Here is a 21,039-nt window from a genome sequence, read left to right on the forward strand (position 1 = left end):
CAGTCACACAAGAAGTATAGACTGTGGACTCGGCCTATCCGTACAAAGCTCCTAAGTAATTCCTCTGTACGTTCCATTATGCGAACGCATGAAACCGGTGACAGGCAACTACCCACAGTGCTTTGCCAAATGGTAAATGTACTCTTTAAATGACATTTCAATTGGCACACTGTGTTATCCAGAATCCACCATGGCAATCTGTAGCCTTAACTCTAGTGCCTCTGGTTATCACTGCAAAAGTCAAACTATAGGCCACTGTTTGTGTAAAAAACCTCACTTAAGGTATTAGGTGGGACAATGGGTCGACATTTGAACGCGTATGAAAGGCAGCACTCAGGTTTCTCTTCAGATCGTATAAATATTTCGCCTTTTACTAAAGATTTCCGTGGAGAGGAACAATATGAGTTTCAACTAAATTTTTGCCGCTCTGCCGCAAGGTGGGGCTTTCTTTCCCTGTTTAAGAAAAATGATCTGCATCGCAGAGGGTGAGCTCGTGTTGCTTGACTGCACAGCACAGTGTGGTTTACGTGGCCACAAAAATGTGCCCAACACTTGTGGCATGAATGAATCGCTCCACTGAAAGTATTGAAATGAGACGAAATACTTTTATCTTTTCTATCCACCAGATGGCAGTCAATATGCACTTTTCACAGTACACCTTTTGCCAGTCACACAAGAAGTATAGACTGTGGACTCGGCCTATCCGTACAAAGCTCCTAAGTAATTCCTCTGTACGTTCCATTATGCGAACGCATGACACCGGTGACAGGCAACTACCCACAGTGCTTTGCCAAACGGTAAATGTACTCTTTAAATGACATTTCAATTGGCACACTGTGTTATCCAGAATCCACCGTGGCAATCTGTAGCCTTAACTCTAGTGCCTCTGGTTGTCACTGCAAAAGTCAAACTATAGGCCACTGTTTGTGTAAAAAACCTCACTTAAGGTATTAGGTGGGACAATGGGTCGACATTTGAACGCGCATCAACGGCAGCACTCAGGTTTCTCTTCAGATCGTATAAATCTTTCGCCTTTTACTAAAGATTTCCGTGGAGAGGAACAATATGAGTTTCAACTAATTTTTTGCCGCTCTGCCGCAAGGTGGGGCTTTCTTTCCCTGTTTAAGAAAAACGGTCTGCATCGCAGAGGGTGAGCTCGTGTTGCTTGACTGCACAGCACAGTGTGGTTTACGTGGCCACAAAAATGTGCCCAACACTTGTGGCATGAATGAATCGCTCCACTGAAAGTATTGAAATGAGACGAAATACTTTTATCTTTTCTATCCACCAGATGGCAGTCAATATGCACTTTTCACAGTACACCTTTTGCCAGTCACACAAGAAGTATAGACTGTGGACTCGGCCTATCCGTACAAAGCTCCTAAGTAATTCCTCTGTACGTTCCATTATGCGAATGCATGAAACCGGTGACAGGCAACTACCCACAGTGCTTTGCCAAACGGTAAATGTACTCTTTAAATGACATTTCAATTGGCACACTGTGTTATCCAGAATCCACCGTGGCAATCTGTAGCCTTAACTCTAGTGCCTCTGGTTATCACTGCAAAAGTCAAACTATAGGCCACTGTTTGTGTAAAAAACCTCACTTAAGGTATTAGGTGGGACAATGGGTTGACATTTGAACGCACATCAACGGAAGCACTCAGGTTTCTCTTCAGATCGTATAAATCTTTCGCCTTTTACTAAAGATTTCCGTGGAGAGGAACAATATGAGTTTCAACTAATTTTTTGCCGCTCTGCCGCAAGGTGGGGCTTTCTTTCCCTGTTTAAGAAAAACGGTCTGCATCGCAGAGGGTGAGCTCGTGTTGCTTGACTGCACAGCACAGTGTGGTTTACGTGGCCACAAAAATGTGCCCAACACTTGTGGCATGAATGAATCGCTCCACTGAAAGTATTGAAATGAGACGAAATACTTTTATCTTTTCTATCCACCAGATGGCAGTCAATATGCACTTTTCACAGTACACCTTTTGCCAGTCACACAAGAAGTATAGACTGTGGACTCGGCCTATCCGTACAAAGCTCCTAAGTAATTCCTCTGTACGTTCCATTATGCAAACGCATGAAACCGGTGACAGGCAACTACCCACAGTGCTTTGCCAAACGGTAAATGTACTCTTTAAATGACATTTCAATTGGCACACTGTGTTATCCAGAATCCACCGTGGCAATCTGTAGCCATAACTCTAGTGCCTCTGGTTATCACTGCAAAAGTCAAACTATAGGCCACTGTTTGTGTAAAAAACCTCACTTAAGGTATTAGGTGGGACAATGGGTCGACATTTGAACGCGCATCAACGGCAGCACTCAGGTTTCTCTTCAGATCGTATAAATCTTTCGCCTTTTACTAAAGATTTCCGTGGAGAGGAACAATATGAGTTTCAACTAATTTTTTGCCGCTCTGCCGCAAGGTTGGGCTTTTTTCCCTGTTTAAGAAAAACGGTCTGCATCGCAGAGGGTGAGCTCGTGTTGCTTGACTGCACAGCACAGTGTGGTTTACGTGGCCACAAAAATGTGCCCAACACTTGTGGCGTGAATGAATCGCTCCACTGAAAGTATTGAAATGAGACGAAATACTTTTATCTTTTCTATCCACCAGATGGCAGTCAATATGCACTTTTCACAGTACACCTTTTGCCAGTCACACAAGAAGTATAGACTGTGGACTCGGCCTATCCGTACAAAGCTCCTAAGTAATTCCTCTGTACGTTCCATTATGCGAACGCATGAAACCGGTGACAGGCAACTACCCACAGTGCTTTGCCAAACGGTAAATGTACTCTTTAAATGACATTTCAATTGGCACACTGTGTTATCCAGAATCCACCGTGGCAATCTGTAGCCATAACTCTAGTGCCTCTGGTTATCACTGCAAAAGTCAAACTATAGGCCACTGTTTGTGTAAAAAACCTCACTTAAGGTATTAGGTGGGACAATGGGTCGACATTTGAACGCGTATCAACGGCAGCACTCAGGTTTCTCTTCAGATCGTATAAATCTTTCGCCTTTTACTAAAGATTTCCGTGGAGAGGAACAATATGAGTTTCAACTAATTTTTTGCCGCTCTGCCGCAAGGTGGGGTTTTCTTTCTGTGTTTAAGAAAAATGGTCTGCATCGCAGAGGGTGAGCTCGTGTTGCTTGACTGCACAGCACAGTGTGGTTTACGTGGCCACAAAAATGTGCCCAACACTTGTGGCATGAATGAATCGCTCCACTGAAAGTATTGAAATGAGACGAAATACTTTTATCTTTTCTATCCACCAGATGGCAGTCAATATGCACTTTTCACAGTACACCTTTTGCCAGTCACACAAGAAGTATAGACTGTGGACTCGGCCTATCCGTACAAAGCTCCTAAGTAATTCCTCTGTACGTTCCATTATGCGAATGCATGAAACCGGTGACAGGCAACTACCCACAGTGCTTTGCCAAACGGTAAATGTACTCTTTAAATGACATTTCAATTGGCACACTGTGTTATCCAGAATCCACCGTGGCAATCTGTAGCCTTAACTCTAGTGCCTCTGGTTATCACTGCAAAAGTCAAACTATAGGCCACTGTTTGTGTAAAAAACCTCACTTAAGGTATTAGGTGGGACAATGGGTCGACATTTGAACGCGCATCAACGGCAGCACTCAGGTTTCTCTTCAGATCGTATAAATCTTTCGCCTTTTACTAAAGATTTCCGTGGAGAGGAACAATATGAGTTTCAACTAATTTTTTGCCGCTCTGCCGCAAGGTGGGGTTTTCTTTCCGTGTTTAAGAAAAATGGTCTGCATCGCAGAGGGTGAGCTCGTGTTGCTTGACTGCACAGCACAGTGTGGTTTACGTGGCCACAAAAATGTGCCCAACACTTGTGGCATGAATGAATCGCTCCACTGAAAGTATTGAAATGAGACGAAATACTTTTATCTTTTCTATCCACCAGATGGCAGTCAATATGCACTTTTCACAGTACACCTTTTGCCAGTCACACAAGAAGTATAGACTGTGGACTCGGCCTATCCGTACAAAGCTCCTAAGTAATTCCTCTGTACGTTCCATTATGCGAACGCATGAAACCGGTGACAGGCAACTACCCACAGTGCTTTGCCAAACGGTAAATGTACTCTTTAAATGACATTTCAATTGGCACACTGTGTTATCCAGAATCCACCGTGGCAATCTGTAGCCTTAACTCTAGTGCCTCTGGTTATCACTGCAAAAGTCAAACTATAGGCCACTGTTTGTGTAAAAAACCTCACTTAAGGTATTAGGTGGGACAATGGGTCGACATTTGAACGCGCATCAACGGCAGCACTCAGGTTTCTCTTCAGATCGTGTAAATCTTTCGCCTTTTACTAAAGATTTCCGTGGAGAGGAACAATATGAGTTTCAACTAATTTTTTGCCGCTCTGCCGCAAGGTGGGGTTTTATTTCCGTGTGTAAGAAAAGTGGTCTGCATCGCAGAGGGTGAGCTCGTGTTGCTTGACTGCACAGCACAGTGTGGTTTACGTGGCCACAAAAATGTGCCCAACACTTGTGGCATGAATGAATCGCTCCACTGAAAGTATTGAAATGAGACGAAATACTTTTATCTTTTCTATCCACCAGATGGCAGTCAATATGCACTTTTCACAGTACACCTTTTGCCAGTCACACAAGAAGTATAGACTGTGGACTCGGCCTATCCGTACAAAGCTCCTAAGTAATTCCTCTGTACGTTCCATTATGCAAACGCATGAAACCGGTGACAGGCAACTACCCACAGTGCTTTGCCAAACGGTAAATGTACTCTTTAAATGACATTTCCATTGGCACACTGTGTTATCCAGAATCCACCGTGGCAATCTGTAGCCTTAACTCTAGTGCCTCTGGTTATCACTGCAAAAGTCAAACTATAGGCCACTGTTTGTGTAAAAAACCTCACTTAAGGTATTAGGTGGGACAATGGGTCGACATTTGAACGCGCATCAACGGCAGCACTCAGGTTTCTCTTCAGATCGTATAAATCTTTCGCCTTTTACTAAAGATTTCTGTGGAGAGGAACAATATGAGTTTCAACTAATTTTTTGCCGCTCTGCCGCAAGGTGGGGCTTTCTTTCCCTGTTTAAGAAAAACGGTCTGCATCGCAGAGGGTGAGCTCGTGTTGCTTGACTGCACAGCACAGTGTGGTTTACGTGGCCACAAAAATGTGCCCAACACTTGTGGCATGAATGAATCGCTCCACTGAAAGTATTGAAATGAGACGAAATACTTTTATCTTTTCTATCCACCAGATGGCAGTCAATATGCACTTTTCACAGTACACCTTTTGCCAGTCACACAAGAAGTATAGACTGTGGACTCGGCCTATCCGTACAAAGCTCCTAAGTAATTCCTCTGTACGTTCCATTATGCGAACGCATGAAACCGGTGACAGGCAACTACCCACAGTGCTTTGCCAAACGGTAAATGTACTCTTTAAATGACATTTCAATTGGCACACTGTGTTATCCAGAATCCACCGTGGCAATATGTAGCCTTAACTCTAGTGCCTCTGGTTATCACTGCAAAAGTCAAACTATATGCCACTGTTTGTGTAAAAAACCTCACTTAAGGTATTAGGTGGGACAATGGGTCGACATTTGAACGCGCATCAACGGCAGCACTCAGGTTTCTCTTCAGATCCTATAAATCTTTCGCCTTTTACTAAAGATTTCCGTGGAGAGGAACAATATCAGTTTCAACTAATATTTTGCCGCTCTGCCGCAAGGTGGGGCTTCCTTTCCCTGTTTAAGAAAAAAGGTCTGCATCGCAGAGGGTGAGCTCGTGTTGCTTGACTGCACAGCACAGTGTGGTTTACGTGGCCACAAAAATGTGCCCAACACTTGTGGCATGAATGAATCGCTCCACTGAAAGTATTGAAATGAGACGAAATACTTTTATCTTTTCTATCCACCAGATGGCAGTCAATATGCACTTTTCACAGTACACCTTTTGCCAGTCACACAAGAAGTATAGACTGTGGACTCGGCCTATCCGTACAAAGCTCCTAAGTAATTCCTCTGTACGTTCCATTATGCGAACGCATGAAACCGGTGACAGGCAACTACCCACAGTGCTTTGCCAAACGGTAAATGTACTCTTTAAATGACATTTCAATTGGCACACTGTGTTATCCAGAATCCACCGTGGCAATCTGTAGCCTTAACTCTAGTGCCTCTGGTTATCACTGCAAAAGTCAAACTATAGGCCACTGTTTGTGTAAAAAACCTCACTTAAGGTATTAGGTGGGACAATGGGTCGACATTTGAACGCGCATCAACGGTAGCACTCAGGTTTCACTTCAGATCGTATAAATCTTTCGCCTTTTACTAAAGATTTCCGTGGAGAGGAACAATATGAGTTTCAACTAATTTTTTGCCGCTCTGCCGCAAGGTGGGGTTTTCTTTCCGTGTTTAAGAAAAATGGTCTGCATCGCAGAGGGTGAGCTCGTGTTGCTTGACTGCACAGCACAGTGTGGTTTACGTGGCCACAAAAATGTGCCCAACACTTGTGGCATGAATGAATCGCTCCACTGAAAGTATTGAAATGAGACGAAATACTTTTATCTTTTCTATCCACCAGATGGCAGTCAATATGCACTTTTCACAGTACACCTTTTGCCAGTCACACAAGAAGTATAGACTGTGGACTCGGCCTATCCGTACAAAGCTCCTAAGTAATTCCTCTGTACGTTCCATTATGCGAACGCATGAAACCGGTGACAGGCAACTACCCACAGTGCTTTGCCAAACGGTAAATGTACTCTTTAAATGACATTTCAATTGGCACACTGTGTTATCCAGAATCCACCGTGGCAATCTGTAGCCTTAACTCTAGTGCCTCTGGTTATCACTGCAAAAGTCAAACTATAGGCCACTGTTTGTGTAAAAAACCTCACTTAAGGTATTAGGTGGGACAATGGGTCGACATTTGAACGCGCATCAACGGCAGCACTCAGGTTTCTCTTCAGATCGTATAAATCTTTCGCCTTTTACTAAAGATTTCCGTGGAGAGGAACAATATGAGTTTCAACTAATTTTTTGCCGCTCTGCCGCAAGGTGGGGCTTTCTTTCCCTGTTTAAGAAAAACTGTCTGCATCGCAGAGGGTGAGCTCGTGTTGCTTGACTGCACAGCACAGTGTGGTTTACGTGGCCACAAAAATGTGCCCAACACTTGTGGCATGAATGAATCGCTCCACTGAAAGTATTGAAATGAGACGAAATACTTTTATCTTTTCTATCCACCAGATGGCAGTCAATATGCACTTTTCACAGTACACCTTTTGCCAGTCACACAAGAAGTATAGACTGTGGACTCGGCCTATCCGTACAAAGCTCCTAAGTAATTCCTCTGTACGTTCCATTATGCGAACGCATGAAACCGGTGACAGGCAACTACCCACAGTGCTTTGCCAAACGGTAAATGTACTCTTTAAATGACATTTCAATTGGCACACTGTGTTATCCAGAATCCACCGTGGCAATCTGTAGCCTTAACTCTAGTGCCTCTGGTTATCACTGCAAAAGTCAAACTATAGGCCACTGTTTGTGTAAAAAACCTCACTTAAGGTATTAGGTGGGACAATGGGTCGACATTTGAACGCGCATCAACGGTAGCACTCAGGTTTCACTTCAGATCGTATAAATCTTTCGCCTTTTACTAAAGATTTACGTGGAGAGGAACAATATGAGTTTCAACTAATTTTCTGCCGCTCTGCCGCAAGGTGGGGTTTTCTTTCCGTGTTTAAGAAAAATGGTCTGCATCGCAGAGGGTGAGCTCGTGTTGCTTGACTGCACAGCACAGTGTGGTTTACGTGGCCACAAAAATGTGCCCAACACTTGTGGCATGAATGAATCGCTCCACTGAAAGTATTGAAATGAGACGAAATACTTTTATCTTTTCTATCCACCAGATGGCAGTCAATATGCACTTTTCACAGTACACCTTTTGCCAGTCACACAAGAAGTATAGACTGTGGACTCGGCCTATCCGTACAAAGCTCCTAAGTAATTCCTCTGTACGTTCCATTATGCGAACGCATGAAACCGGTGACAGGCAACTACCCACAGTGCTTTGCCAAACGGTAAATGTACTCTTTAAATGACATTTCAATTGGCACACTGTGTTATCCAGAATCCACCGTGGCAATCTGTAGCCTTAACTCTAGTGCCTCTGGTTATCACTGCAAAAGTCAAACTATAGGCCACTGTTTGTGTAAAAAACCTCACTTAAGGTATTAGGTGGGACAATGGGTCGACATTTGAACGCGCATCAACGGCAGCACTCAGGTTTCTCTTCAGATCGTATAAATCTTTTGCCTTTTACTAAAGATTTCCGTGGAGAGGAACAATATGAGTTTCAACTAATTTTTTGCCGCTCTGCCGCAAGGTGGGGCTTTCTTTCCCTGTTTAAGAAAAACTGTCTGCATCGCAGAGGGTGAGCTCGTGTTGCTTGACTGCACAGCACAGTGTGGTTTACGTGGCCACAAAAATGTGCCCAACACTTGTGGCATGAATGAATCGCTCCACTGAAAGTATTGAAATGAGACGAAATACTTTTATCTTTTCTATCCACCAGATGGCAGTCAATATGCACTTTTCACAGTACACCTTTTGCCAGTCACACAAGAAGTATAGACTGTGGACTCGGCCTATCCGTACAAAGCTCCTAAGTAATTCCTCTGTACGTTCCATTATGCGAACGCATGAAACCGGTGACAGGCAACTACCCACAGTGCTTTGCCAAACGGTAAATGTACTCTTTAAATGACATTTCAATTGGCACACTGTGTTATCCAGAATCCACCGTGGCAATATGTAGCCTTAACTCTAGTGCCTCTGGTTATCACTGCAAAAGTCAAACTATATGCCACTGTTTGTGTAAAAAACCTCACTTAAGGTATTAGGTGGGACAATGGGTCGACATTTGAACGCGCATCAACGGCAGCACTCAGGTTTCTCTTCAGATCGTATAAATCTTTCGCCTTTTACTAAAGATTTCCGTGGAGAGGAACAATATGAGTTTCAACTAATATTTTGCCGCTCTGTCGCAAGGTGGGGCTTTCTTTCCCTGTTTAAGAAAAACGGTCTGCATCGCAGAGGGTGAGCTCGTGTTGCTTGACTGCACAGCACAGTGTGGTTTACGTGGCCACAAAAATGTGCCCAACACTTGTGGCATGAATGAATCGCTCCACTGAAAGTATTGAAATGAGACGAAATACTTTTATCTTTTCTATCCACCAGATGGCAGTCAATATGCACTTTTCACAGTACACCTTTTGCCAGTCACACAAGAAGTATAGACTGTGGACTCGGCCTATCCGTACAAAGCTCCTAAGTAATTCCTCTGTACGTTCCATTATGCGAACGCATGAAACCGGTGACAGGCAACTACCCACAGTGCTTTGCCAAACGGTAAATGTACTCTTTAAATGACATTTCAATTGGCACACTGTGTTATCCAGAATCCACCGTGGCAATCTGTAGCCTTAACTCTAGTGCCTCTGGTTATCACTGCAAAAGTCAAACTATAGGCCACTGTTTGTGTAAAAAACCTCACTTAAGGTATTAGGTGGGACAATGGGTCGACATTTGAACGCGCATCAACGGCAGCACTCAGGTTTCTCTTCAGATCGTATAAATCTTTCGCCTTTTACTAAAGATTTCCGTGGAGAGGAACAATATGAGTTTCAACAAATTTTTTGCCGCTCTGCCGCAAGGTGGGGCTTTCTTTCCCTGTTTAAGAAAAACGGTCTGCATCGCAGAGGGTGAGCTCGTGTTGCTTGACTGCACAGCACAGTGTGGTTTACGTGGCCACAAAAATGTGCCCAACACTTGTGGCATGAATGAATCGCTCCACTGAAAGTATTGAAATGAGACGAAATACTTTTATCTTTTCTATCCACCAGATGGCAGTCAATATGCACTGTTCACAGTACACCTTTTGCCAGTCACACAAGAAGTATAGACTGTGGACTCGGCCTATCCGTACAAAGCTCCTAAGTAATTCCTCTGTACGTTCCATTATGCGAACGCATGAAACCGGTGACAGGCAACTACCCACAGTGCTTTGCCAAACGGTAAATGTACTCTTTAAATGACATTTCAATTGGCACACTGTGTTATCCAGAATCCACCGTGGCAATCTGTAGCCTTAACTCTAGTGCCTCTGGTTATCACTGCAAAAGTCAAACTATAGGCCACTGTTTGTGTAAAAAACCTCACTTAAGGTATTAGGTGGGACAATGGGTCGACATTTGAACGCGCATCAACGGCAGCACTCAGGTTTCTCTTCAGATCGTATAAATCCTTCGCCTTTTACTAAAGATTTCCGTGGAGAGGAACAATATGAGTTTCAACAAATTTTTTGCCGCTCTGCCGCAAGGTGGGGCTTTCTTTCCCTGTTTAAGAAAAACGGTCTGCATCGCAGAGGGTGAGCTCGTGTTGCTTGACTGCACAGCACAGTGTGGTTTACGTGGCCACAAAAATGTGCCCAACACTTGTGGCATGAATGAATCGCTCCACTGAAAGTATTGAAATGAGACGAAATACTTTTATCTTTTCTATCCACCAGATGGCAGTCAATATGCACTTTTCACAGTACACCTTTTGCCAGTCACACAAGAAGTATAGACTGTGGACTCGGCCTATCCGTACAAAGCTCCTAAGTAATTCCTCTGTACGTTCCATTATGCGAACGCATGAAACCGGTGACAGGCAACTACCCACAGTGCTTTGCCAAACGGTAAATGTACTCTTTAAATGACATTTCAATTGGCACACTGTGTTATCCAGAATCCACCGTGGCAATCTGTAGCCATAACTCTAGTGCCTCTGGTTATCACTGCAAAAGTCAAACTATAGGCCACTGTTTGTGTAAAAAACCTCACTTAAGGTATTAGGTGGGACAATGGGTCGACATTTGAACGCGCATCAACGGCAGCGCTCAGGTTTCTCTTCCGATCGTATAAATCTTTCGCCTTTTACTAAAGATTTCCGTGGAGAGGAACAATATGAGTTTCAACTAATTTTTTGCCGCTCTGCCGCAAGGTGCGGTTTTCTTTCCGTGTTTAAGAAAAATGGTCTGCATCGCAGAGGGTGAGCTTGTGTTGCTTGACTGCACAGCACAGTGTGGTTTACGTGGCCACAAAAATGTGCCCAACACTTGTGGCATGAATGAATCGCTCCGCTGAAAGTATTGAAATGAGACGAAATACTTTTATCTTTTCTATCCACCAGATGGCAGTCAATATGCACTTTTCACAGTACACCTTTTGCCAGTCACACAAGAAGTATAGACTGTGGACTCGGCCTATCCATACAAAGCTCCTAAGTAATTCCTCTGTACGTTCCATTATGCGAACGCATGAAACCGGTGACAGGCAACTACCCACAGTGCTTTGCCAAACGGTAAATGTACTCTTTAAATGACATTTCAATTGGCACACTGTGTTATCCAGAATCCACCGTGGCAATCTGTAGCCTTAACTCTAGTGCCTCTGGTTATCACTGCAAAAGTCAAACTATAGGCCACTGTTTGTGTAAAAAACCTCACTTAAGGTATTAGGTGGGACAATGGGTCGACATTTGAACGCGCATCAACGGCAGCACTCAGGTTTCTATTCAGATCGTATAAATCTTTCGCCTTTTACTAAAGATTTCCGTGGAGAGGAACAATATGAGTTTCAACAAATTTTTTGCCGCTCTGCCGCAAGGTGGGGCTTTCTTTCCCTGTTTAAGAAAAACGGTCTGCATCGCAGAGGGTGAGCTCGTGTTGCTTGACTGCACAGCACAGTGTGGTTTACGTGGCCACAAAAATGTGCCCAACACTTGTGGCATGAATGAATCGCTCCACTGAAAGTATTGAAATGAGACGAAATACTTTTATCTTTTCTATCCACCAGATGGCAGTCAATATGCACTTTTCACAGTACACCTTTTGCCAGTCACACAAGAAGTATAGACTGTGGACTCGGCCTATCCATACAAAGCTCCTAAGTAATTCCTCTGTACGTTCCATTATGCGAACGCATGAAACCGGTGACAGGCAACTACCCACAGTGCTTTGCCAAACGGTAAATGTACTCTTTAAATGACATTTCAATTGGCACACTGTGTTATCCAGAATCCACCGGGCAATCTGTAGCCTTAACTCTAGTGCCTCTGGTTATCACTGCAAAAGTCAAACTATAGGCCACTGTTTGTGTAAAAAACCTCACTTAAGGTATTAGGTGGGACAATGGGTCGACATTTGAACGCGCATCAACGGCAGCACTCAGGTTTCTCTTCAGATCGTATAAATCTTTCGCCTTTTACTAAAGATTTCTGTGGAGAGGAACAATATGAGTTTCAACTAATTTTTTGCTGCTCTGCCGCAAGGTGGGGCTTTCTTTCCCTGTTTAAGAAAAACGGTCTGCATCGCAGAGGGTGAGCTCGTGTTGCTTGACTGCACAGCACAGTGTGGTTTACGTGGCCACAAAAATGTGCCCAACACTTGTGGCATGAATGAATCGCTCCACTGAAAGTATTGAAATGAGACGAAATACTTTTATCTTTTCTATCCACCAGATGGCAGTCAATATGCACTTTTCACAGTACACCTTTTGCCAGTCACACAAGAAGTATAGACTGTGGACTCGGCCTATCCGTACAAAGCTCCTAAGTAATTCCTCTGTACGTTCCATTATGCGAACGCATGAAACCGGTGACAGGCAACTACCCACAGTGCTTTGCCAAACGGTAAATGTACTCTTTAAATGACATTTCAATTGGCACACTGTGTTATCCAGAATCCACCGTGGCAATATGTAGCCTTAACTCTAGTGCCTCTGGTTATCACTGCAAAAGTCAAACTATATGCCACTGTTTGTGTAAAAAACCTCACTTAAGGTATTAGGTGGGACAATGGGTCGACATTTGAACGCGCATCAACGGCAGCACTCAGGTTTCTCTTCAGATCGTATAAATCTTTCGCCTTTTACTAAAGATTTCCGTGGAGAGGAACAATATGAGTTTCAACTAATTTTTTGCCGCTCTGCCGCAAGCTGGGGCTTTCTTTCTTTGATAGTTGATAAGTGATAGTTGATAGTTGATAAGTGATAGTTGATAGTTGATAAGTGATAGTTGATAGTTGATAAGTGATAGTTGATAAGTGATAGTTGATAGTTGATAAGTGATAGTTGATAAGTGATAATTGATAGTTGATAGTTGATAAGTGATAGTTGATAAGTGATAGTTGATAGTTGATAGTTGATAGTTGATAAGTGATAGTTGATAAGTGATAGTTGATAGTTGATAGGTGATAAGTGATAGTTGATAGTTGATAAGTGATAGTTGATAGTTGATAAGTGATAGTTGATAGTTGATAAGTGATAGTTGATAGTTGATAGTTGATAGTTGATAGTTGATAAGTGATAGTTGATAGTTGATAAGTGATAGTTGATAGTTGATAAGTGATAGTTGATAGTTGATAAGTGATAGTTGATAGTTGATAGTTGATAGTTGATAGTTGATAAGTGATAGTTGATAGTTGATAGTTAATAGTTGATAAGTGATAGTTGATAGTTGATAGTTGATAAGTGATAGTTGATAGTTGATAGTTGATAGTTGATAGGTGATAGTTGATAGTTGATAGTTGATAGTTGATAAGTGATAGTTGATAAGTGATAAGTGATAGTTGATAAGTGATAGTTGATAGTTGATAAGTGATAGTTGATAGTTGATAGTTGATAAGTGATAGTTGATAAGTGATAGTTGATAGTTGATAAGTGATAGTTGATAGTTGATAGTTGATAAGTGATAGTTGATAGTTGATAGTTGATAGTTGATAAGTGATAAGTGATAGTTGATAAGTGATAGTTGATAGTTGATAGTTGATAAGTGATAGTTGATAGTTGATAGTTGATAAGTGATAGTTGATAAGTGATAGTTGATAGTTGATAAGTGATAGTTGATAGTTGATAGTTGATAGTTGATAGTTGATAAGTGATAAGTGATAGTTGATAGTTGATAGTTGATAAGTGATAGTTGATAGTTGATAAGTGATAGTTGATAAGTGATAGTTGATAGTTGATAAGTGATAGTTGATAGTTGATAGTTGATAGTTGATAAGTGATAGTTGATAGTTGATAGTTGATAGTTGATAGTTGATAGTTGATAGTTGATAGTTGATAGTTGATAAGTGATAGTTGATAGTTGATAAGTGATAGTTGATAGTTGATAAGTGATAGTTGATAGTTGATAAGTGATAGTTGATAGTTGATAGTTGATAGTTGATAGTTGATAGTTGATAAGTGATAGTTGATAGTTGATAAGTGATAGTTGATAGTTGATAGTTGATAGTTGATAAGTGATAGTTGATAGTTGATAAGTGATAGTTGATAGTTGATAGTTGATAAGTGATAGTTGATAGTTGATAAGTGATAGTTGATAGTTGATAGTTGATAAGTGATAGTTGATAGTTGATAGTTGATAGTTGATAGTTGATAGTTGATAGTTGATAGTTGATAAGTGATAGTTGATAGTTGATAGTTGATAAGTGATAGTTGATAGTTGATAAGTGATAGTTGATAGTTGATAAGTGATAGTTGATAGTTGATAGTTGATAAGTGATAGTTGATAGTTGATAGTTGATAAGTGATAGTTGATAAGTGATAGTTGATAGTTGATAGTTGATAGTTGATAGTTGATAAGTGATAGTTGATAGTTGATAGTTGATAGTTGATAAGTGATAGTTGATAGTTGATAAGTGATAGTTGATAGTTGATAAGTGATAGTTGATAGTTGATAGTTGATAAGTGATAGTTGATAGTTGATAGTTGATAGTTGATAAGTGATAGTTGATAGTTGATAGTTGATAAGTGATAGTTGATAGTTATAAGGATAGTTGATAAGTGATAGTTGATAGTTGATAGTTGATAAGTGATAGTTGATAGTGATAGTTGATAGTTGATAGTTGATAAGTGATAGTGATAGTTGATAAGTGATAGTTGATAAGTGATAGTTGATAGTTGATAGTTGATAAGTGATAGTTGATAGTTGATAGTTGATAGTTGATAGTTGATAGTTGATAGTTGATAAGTGATAGTTGATAGTTGATAGTTGATAGTTGATAAGGAGTTGATAGTTGATAAGTTTGATAGTTGATAGTTGAAAGTGATAGTTGATAGTTGATAAGTGATAGTTGATAGTGATAGTTGATAAGTGATAGTTGATAGTTGATAGTGATAGTGATAGTTGATAGTTGATAGTTGATAGTTGATAGTTGATAAGTGATAGTTGATAGTTGATAGTTGATAAGTGATAGTTGATAGTTGATAAGTGATAGTTGATAGTGATAGTTGATAGTTGATAGTTGATAAGTGATAGTTGATAGTTGATAGTTGATAGTGATAGTTGATAAGTGATAGTTGATAGTTGATAGTTGATAGTTGATAGTTGATAGTGTAGTGATAGTTGATAGTTGATAAGTGATAGTTGATAGTTGATAAGTGATAGTTGATAGTTGATAAGTGATAGTTGATAGTTGATAGTTGATAGTTGATAAGTGATAGTTGATAAGTGATAGTTGATAGTTGATAAGTGATAGTTGATAGTTGATAGTTGATAAGTGATAGTTGATAGTTTATAGAGTTGATAAGTGATAGTGATAGTTGATAGTTGATAAGTGATAGTTGATAGTTGATAGTGATAGTTGATAGTTGATAAGTGATAGTTGATAGTTGATAGTTGATAGTTGATAGTTAAGTGATAGTTGATAGTTAATGATAGTTGATAGTTGATAAGTGATAGTTGATAGTTGATAAGTGATAGTTGATAAGTGATAGTTGATAGTTGATAAGTGATAGTTGATAGTTAGTGATAGTTGATAAGTGATAGTTGATAGTTGATAGTTGATAAGTTGATAGTTGATAGTTGATAGTTGATAGTTGATAAGTGATAGTGTTATAGTTGATAAGTGATAGTTGATAGTTGATAAGTGATAGTTGATAAGTGATAGTTGATAGTTGATAAGTGATAGTTGATAAGTGATAGTTGATAGTTGATAAGTGATAGTGATAGTGATAGTGATAGTTGATAAGTGATAGTGAAGTGTGATAGTTGATAAGTGATAGTTGATAGTTGATAAGTGAGTTGATAGTTGATAGTTGATAGTTGATAAGTGATAGTTGATAGTTGATAGTTGATAAGTGATAGTTGATAGTTGATAGTTGATAGTTGATAAGTGATAGTTGATAGTTGATAGTTGATGTAGTAAGTGATAGTGATAGTTGATAAGTGATAGTTGATAAGTGATAGTTGATAAGTGATAGTTGATAGTTGATAGTTGATAAGTGATAGTGATAGTTGATAGTTGATAGTTGATAGTTGATAGTTGATAAGTGATAGTTGATAGTTGATAGTGTAGTGTGATAGTTGATAAGTGATAGTTGATAGTTGATAGTTGATAGTTGATAGTTGATAAGTGATAGTTGATAGTTGATAGTTGATAAGTGATAGTTGATAGTTGATAGTGATAGTGATAGTGATAGTGATAGTTGATAGTTGAAGTGATAGTTGATAGTTGATAGTTGATAGTTGATAAGTGATAGTTGATAGTTGATAGTTGATAGTGATAGTGATAGTGATAGTTGATAGTTGATAGTGATAGTTGATAGTGATAGTGATGTGATAGTGATAGTTGATAGTTGATAGTTGATAAGTGATAGTTGATAGTTGATAGTTAGTGATAGTGATAGTTGATAGTTGATAGTTGATAGTTGATAGTTGATAGTTGATAGTTGATAGTTGATAGTGATAGTTGATAGTTGATAAGTGATAGTTGATAGTTGATAGTTGATAAGTGATAGTTGATAAGTTGATAAGTGATAGTTGATAGTGATAGTGATAGTTGATAGTTGATAAGTGATAGTTGATAGTTGATAGTTGATAGTGATAGTTGATAGTTGATAGTGATAGTTGATAGTTGATAGTTGATAAGTGATAGTTGATAGTTGATAGTTGATAGTTGATAAGTGATAGTTGATAGTTGATAGTTGATAAGTGATAGTTGATAGTTGATAGTTGATAGTTGATAGTGATAGTGATAGTGATAGTTGATAGTTGATAAGTGATAGTTGATAGTTGATAGTGATAGTGATAGTTGATAGTTGATAAGTGATAGTTGATAGTTGATAGTGATAGTTGATAAGTGATAGTTGATAGTTGATAGTTGATAAGTGATAGTTGATAGTTGATAGTTGATAGTGAGTTGATAGTGTAGTTGATAGTGATAGTGATAGTTGATAGTTGATAAGTGATAGTTGATAGTTGATAGTTGATAAGTGATAGTTGATAGTGATAAGTGATAGTTGATAGTTGATAGTTGATAGTTGATAAGTGATAGTTGATAGTTGATAGTTGATAGTTGATAGTGATAGTTGATAGTGATAGTTGATAAGTGATAGTGATAGTTAGTGATAGTTGATAAGTGATAGTTGATAGTTGATAGTTGATAAGTGATAGTTGATAGTTGATAGTTGATAGTTGATAAGTGATAGTTGATAGTTGATAGTGATAGTTGATAGTTGATAAGTGATAGTTGATAGTTGATAAGTGATAGTTGATAGTTGATAGTGAAGTTGATAGTGATAGTGATAGTTGATAAGTGATAGTGTAGTTGATAAGTGATAGTTGATAGTTGATAAGTGATAGTTGATAAGTGATAGTTGATAGTTGATAGTTGATAAGTGATAGTTGATAGTGATAGTTGATAGTTGATAGTGATAAGTGATAGTTGATAGTTGATAGTTGATAAGTGATAGTTGATAGTTGATAAGTGATAGTTGATAGTTGATAGTTGATAGTTGATAGTGAAGTGATAGTGATAGTTGATAGTGATAGTTGATAGTGATAGTTGATAGTTGATAGTTGAAGTTGATAAGTGATAGTTGATAGTTGATAAGTGATAGTTGATAGTTGATAGTGATAGTTGATAAGTGATAGTTGATAGTTGATAGTTGATAAGTGATAGTTGATAGTTGAAGTGATAGTGATAGTGATAGTTGATAGTGATAGTTGATAAGTGATAGTTGATAGTTGATAGTTGATAAGTGATAGTTGATAGTGATGTGATAGTTGATAGTTGATAGTTGATAAGTGATAGTTGATAGTTGATAGTTGATAGTGATAGTTGATAGTGATAGTTGATAGTGATAGTTGATAGTTGATAAGTGATAGTTGATAGTTGATAAGTGATAGTTGATAGTTGATAGTGTAGTGATAAGTGATAGTTGATAGTTGATAGTTGATAAGTGATAGTTGATAAGTGATAGTTGATAGTTGATAAGTGAGTGATAGTTGATAGAGTGATAGTTGATAGTTGATAGTTGATAAGTGATAGTTGATAGTGATAGTTGATAGTTGATAAGTGATAGTTGATAGTTGATAGTTGATAGTTGATAAGTGATAGTTGATAGTTGATAGTTGATAGTTGATAAGTGATAGTTGATAGTTGATAAGTGATAGTTGATAGTTGATAGTTGATAGTTGATAAGTGATAGTTGATAGTTGATAGTTGATAAGTGATAGTTGATAGTGATAGTTGATAGTGATAGTTGATAGTTGATAAGTGATAGTTGATAAGTGATAGTGATAGTTGATAGTTGATAGTTGATAGTTGATAGTTGATAGTTGATAGTGATAGTTGATAGTTGATAGTGATAGTTGATAGTTGATAGTTGATAGTTGATAAGTGATAGTTGATAGAGTGATAGTTGATAGTGATAGTTGATAGTTGATAGTTGATAAGTGATAGTTGATAGTTGATAGTGATAGTTGATAAGTGATAGTTGATGTTGATAGTTGATAGTGATAGTTGATATAAGTGATAGTTGATAGTTGATAGTTGATAAGTGATAGTTGATAGTTGATAGTTGATAGTTGATAGTTGATAAGTGATAGTTGATAGTTGATAAGTGATAGTTGATAGTTGATAGTTGATAGTTGATAAGTGATAGTTGATAAGTGATAGTTGATAGTTGATAAGTGATAGTTGATAGTTGATAGTGATGTTGATAAGTGATAGTTGATAGTTGATAGTTGATAGTTGATAGTGATAGTGATAGTTGATAGTTGATAAGTGATAGTTGATAGTTGATAGTTGATAGTTGATAAGTGATAGTTGATAGTTGATAAGTGATAGTTGATAGTTGATAAGTGATAGTTGATAGTGATAGTGATAGTTGATAGTTGATAAGTGATAGTTGATAGTTGATAGTGATAGTGATAAGTGATAGTTGATAGTTGATAGTTGATAAGTGTAGTTGATAGTTGATAGTTGATAAGTGATAGTTGATAAGTGATAGTGATAGTGATAAGTGATAGTTGATAGTGATAGTTGATAAGTGATAGTTGATAGTGATAGTTGATAGTGATAGTTGATAGTTGATAAGTGATAGTTGATAGTTGATAGTTGATAGTTGATAAGTGATAGTTGATAGTTGATAGTTGATAGTGATAGTGATAGTTGATAGTGATAAGTGATAGTTGATAGTTGATAGTTGATAGTTGATAAGTGATAGTTGATAGTTGATAGTTGATAGTTGATAGTTGATAGTTGATAAGTGATAGTTGATAGTTGATAAGTGATAGTTGATAGTTGATATAAGTGATAGTTGATAAGTGATTGATAGTTGATAGTTGATAAGTGATAGTTGATAGTTGATAGTGATAGTGATAGTTGATAAGTGATAGTTGATAGTTGATAAGTGATAGTTGATAGTTGATAGTTGATAGTTGATAAGTGATAGTTGATAGTTGATAGTTGATAGTGATAAGTGATAGTTGATAGTTGATAAGTGATAGTTGATAGTTGATAGTTGATAGTTGATAGTTGATAGTTGATAGTTGATAGTTGATAAGTGATAGTTGATAGTTGATAGTTGATAGTTGATAAGTGATAGTTGATAGTTATAAGTGATAGTTGATAAGTGATAGTTGATAGTTGATAGTTGATAAGTGATAGTTGATAGTTGATAGTGATAGTTGATAGTTGATAAGTGATAGTTGATAGTTGATAGTTGATAGTTGATAGTTGATAAGTGATAGTTGATAGTTGATAAGTGATAGTGATAGTTGATAAGTGATAGTTGATAGTTGATAAGTGATAGTTGATAAGTGATAGTTGATAGTTGATAAGTGATAGTTGATAGTTGATAAGTGATAGTTGATAGTGATAGTGATAGTTGATAGTTGATAGTGATAGTTGATAGTTGATAGTTGATAGTTGATAAGTGATAGTGATAGTTGATAGTTGATAGTTGATAAGTGATAGTTGATAGTTGATAAGTGATAGTTGATGAAGTTGATAGTTGATAGTTGATAAGTGATAGTTGATAGTTGATAGTTGATAGTTGATAAGTGATAGTTGATAGTGATAGTTGATAGTTGATAGTGATAGTTGATAGTTGATAAGTGATAGTTGATAGTGATAGTTGATAGTTGATAAGTGATAGTTGATAGTTGATAGTTGATAGTGATAAGTGATAGTTGATAGTTGATAGTTGATAGTGATAGTTGATAGTTGATAAGTTGATAGTTGATAGTTGATAGTGATAGTTGATAGTTGATAAGTGATAGTTGATAGTGATAGTTGATAGTTGATAGTTGATAAGTGATAGTTGATAGTGATAGTTGATAGTTGATAGTTGATAGTTGATAGTTGATAGTTGATAGTGATAGTTGATAAAGTGATAGTTGATAAGTGATAGTTGATAGTTGATAGTTGATAGTGATAGTGATAGTTGATAGTTGATAAGTGATAGTTGATAGTGATAGTTGATAGTTGAAAGTGATAGTTGATAAGTGATAGTTGATAGTTGATAAGTGATAGTTGATAGTGATAGTTGATAGTTGATAAGTGATAGTTGATAAGTGATAGTTGATAGTTGATAAGTGATAGTTGATAGTTGATAGTGATAGTTGATAAGTGATAGTTGATAGTTGATAGTTGATAGTTGATAAGTGATAGTTGAT

At 38.2% G+C, this 21,039-nt stretch overlaps 20 non-coding genes across 20 annotated transcripts; all 20 read left to right on the top strand.

Moving 5' to 3' along the window:
• The first annotated feature begins 329 nt into the window (after nt 1-329).
• LOC311352287 (U5 spliceosomal RNA) lies at nt 330-444 on the top strand. The gene has a single exon (XR_014636865.1). It is a non-coding gene; the product is annotated as a U5 spliceosomal RNA (small nuclear RNA).
• Nucleotides 445-994: 550 nt separating this feature from the next.
• On the top strand, nt 995-1,108 carry LOC311352241 (U5 spliceosomal RNA). The gene has a single exon (XR_014636824.1). It is a non-coding gene; the product is annotated as a U5 spliceosomal RNA (small nuclear RNA).
• Nucleotides 1,109-1,659: 551 nt separating this feature from the next.
• On the top strand, nt 1,660-1,773 carry LOC311352242 (U5 spliceosomal RNA). The gene has a single exon (XR_014636825.1). It is a non-coding gene; the product is annotated as a U5 spliceosomal RNA (small nuclear RNA).
• A 552-nt stretch (nt 1,774-2,325) lies between these two features.
• Nucleotides 2,326-2,440, top strand: LOC311352264 (U5 spliceosomal RNA). Its single transcript, XR_014636845.1, has one exon. It is a non-coding gene; the product is annotated as a U5 spliceosomal RNA (small nuclear RNA).
• Nucleotides 2,441-2,988: 548 nt separating this feature from the next.
• Nucleotides 2,989-3,103, top strand: LOC311352221 (U5 spliceosomal RNA). Its single transcript, XR_014636806.1, has one exon. It is a non-coding gene; the product is annotated as a U5 spliceosomal RNA (small nuclear RNA).
• Nucleotides 3,104-3,653: 550 nt separating this feature from the next.
• On the top strand, nt 3,654-3,768 carry LOC311352224 (U5 spliceosomal RNA). Its single transcript, XR_014636808.1, has one exon. It is a non-coding gene; the product is annotated as a U5 spliceosomal RNA (small nuclear RNA).
• A 550-nt stretch (nt 3,769-4,318) lies between these two features.
• Nucleotides 4,319-4,433, top strand: LOC311352273 (U5 spliceosomal RNA). The gene has a single exon (XR_014636853.1). It is a non-coding gene; the product is annotated as a U5 spliceosomal RNA (small nuclear RNA).
• A 550-nt stretch (nt 4,434-4,983) lies between these two features.
• LOC311352281 (U5 spliceosomal RNA) lies at nt 4,984-5,097 on the top strand. The gene has a single exon (XR_014636859.1). It is a non-coding gene; the product is annotated as a U5 spliceosomal RNA (small nuclear RNA).
• Nucleotides 5,098-5,648: 551 nt separating this feature from the next.
• LOC311352299 (U5 spliceosomal RNA) lies at nt 5,649-5,762 on the top strand. The gene has a single exon (XR_014636876.1). It is a non-coding gene; the product is annotated as a U5 spliceosomal RNA (small nuclear RNA).
• Nucleotides 5,763-6,313: 551 nt separating this feature from the next.
• Nucleotides 6,314-6,428, top strand: LOC311352269 (U5 spliceosomal RNA). The gene has a single exon (XR_014636849.1). It is a non-coding gene; the product is annotated as a U5 spliceosomal RNA (small nuclear RNA).
• Nucleotides 6,429-6,978: 550 nt separating this feature from the next.
• On the top strand, nt 6,979-7,092 carry LOC311352243 (U5 spliceosomal RNA). Its single transcript, XR_014636826.1, has one exon. It is a non-coding gene; the product is annotated as a U5 spliceosomal RNA (small nuclear RNA).
• A 551-nt stretch (nt 7,093-7,643) lies between these two features.
• Nucleotides 7,644-7,758, top strand: LOC311352298 (U5 spliceosomal RNA). Its single transcript, XR_014636875.1, has one exon. It is a non-coding gene; the product is annotated as a U5 spliceosomal RNA (small nuclear RNA).
• A 550-nt stretch (nt 7,759-8,308) lies between these two features.
• Nucleotides 8,309-8,422, top strand: LOC311352253 (U5 spliceosomal RNA). Its single transcript, XR_014636835.1, has one exon. It is a non-coding gene; the product is annotated as a U5 spliceosomal RNA (small nuclear RNA).
• A 552-nt stretch (nt 8,423-8,974) lies between these two features.
• LOC311352272 (U5 spliceosomal RNA) lies at nt 8,975-9,089 on the top strand. Its single transcript, XR_014636852.1, has one exon. It is a non-coding gene; the product is annotated as a U5 spliceosomal RNA (small nuclear RNA).
• A 549-nt stretch (nt 9,090-9,638) lies between these two features.
• On the top strand, nt 9,639-9,752 carry LOC311352255 (U5 spliceosomal RNA). Its single transcript, XR_014636837.1, has one exon. It is a non-coding gene; the product is annotated as a U5 spliceosomal RNA (small nuclear RNA).
• A 551-nt stretch (nt 9,753-10,303) lies between these two features.
• LOC311352294 (U5 spliceosomal RNA) lies at nt 10,304-10,417 on the top strand. Its single transcript, XR_014636871.1, has one exon. It is a non-coding gene; the product is annotated as a U5 spliceosomal RNA (small nuclear RNA).
• Nucleotides 10,418-10,969: 552 nt separating this feature from the next.
• LOC311352288 (U5 spliceosomal RNA) lies at nt 10,970-11,082 on the top strand. The gene has a single exon (XR_014636866.1). It is a non-coding gene; the product is annotated as a U5 spliceosomal RNA (small nuclear RNA).
• Nucleotides 11,083-11,633: 551 nt separating this feature from the next.
• On the top strand, nt 11,634-11,747 carry LOC311352276 (U5 spliceosomal RNA). The gene has a single exon (XR_014636856.1). It is a non-coding gene; the product is annotated as a U5 spliceosomal RNA (small nuclear RNA).
• A 550-nt stretch (nt 11,748-12,297) lies between these two features.
• On the top strand, nt 12,298-12,412 carry LOC311352285 (U5 spliceosomal RNA). The gene has a single exon (XR_014636863.1). It is a non-coding gene; the product is annotated as a U5 spliceosomal RNA (small nuclear RNA).
• Nucleotides 12,413-12,962: 550 nt separating this feature from the next.
• LOC311352233 (U5 spliceosomal RNA) lies at nt 12,963-13,076 on the top strand. Its single transcript, XR_014636816.1, has one exon. It is a non-coding gene; the product is annotated as a U5 spliceosomal RNA (small nuclear RNA).
• Nucleotides 13,077-21,039: the final 7,963 nt, after the last annotated feature.

The sequence above is a fragment of the Micromesistius poutassou genome, assembly GCF_964030765.1.
Source record: "Micromesistius poutassou genome assembly, chromosome: 8".
Taxonomy (NCBI): Eukaryota; Metazoa; Chordata; class Actinopteri; order Gadiformes; family Gadidae; genus Micromesistius; species Micromesistius poutassou.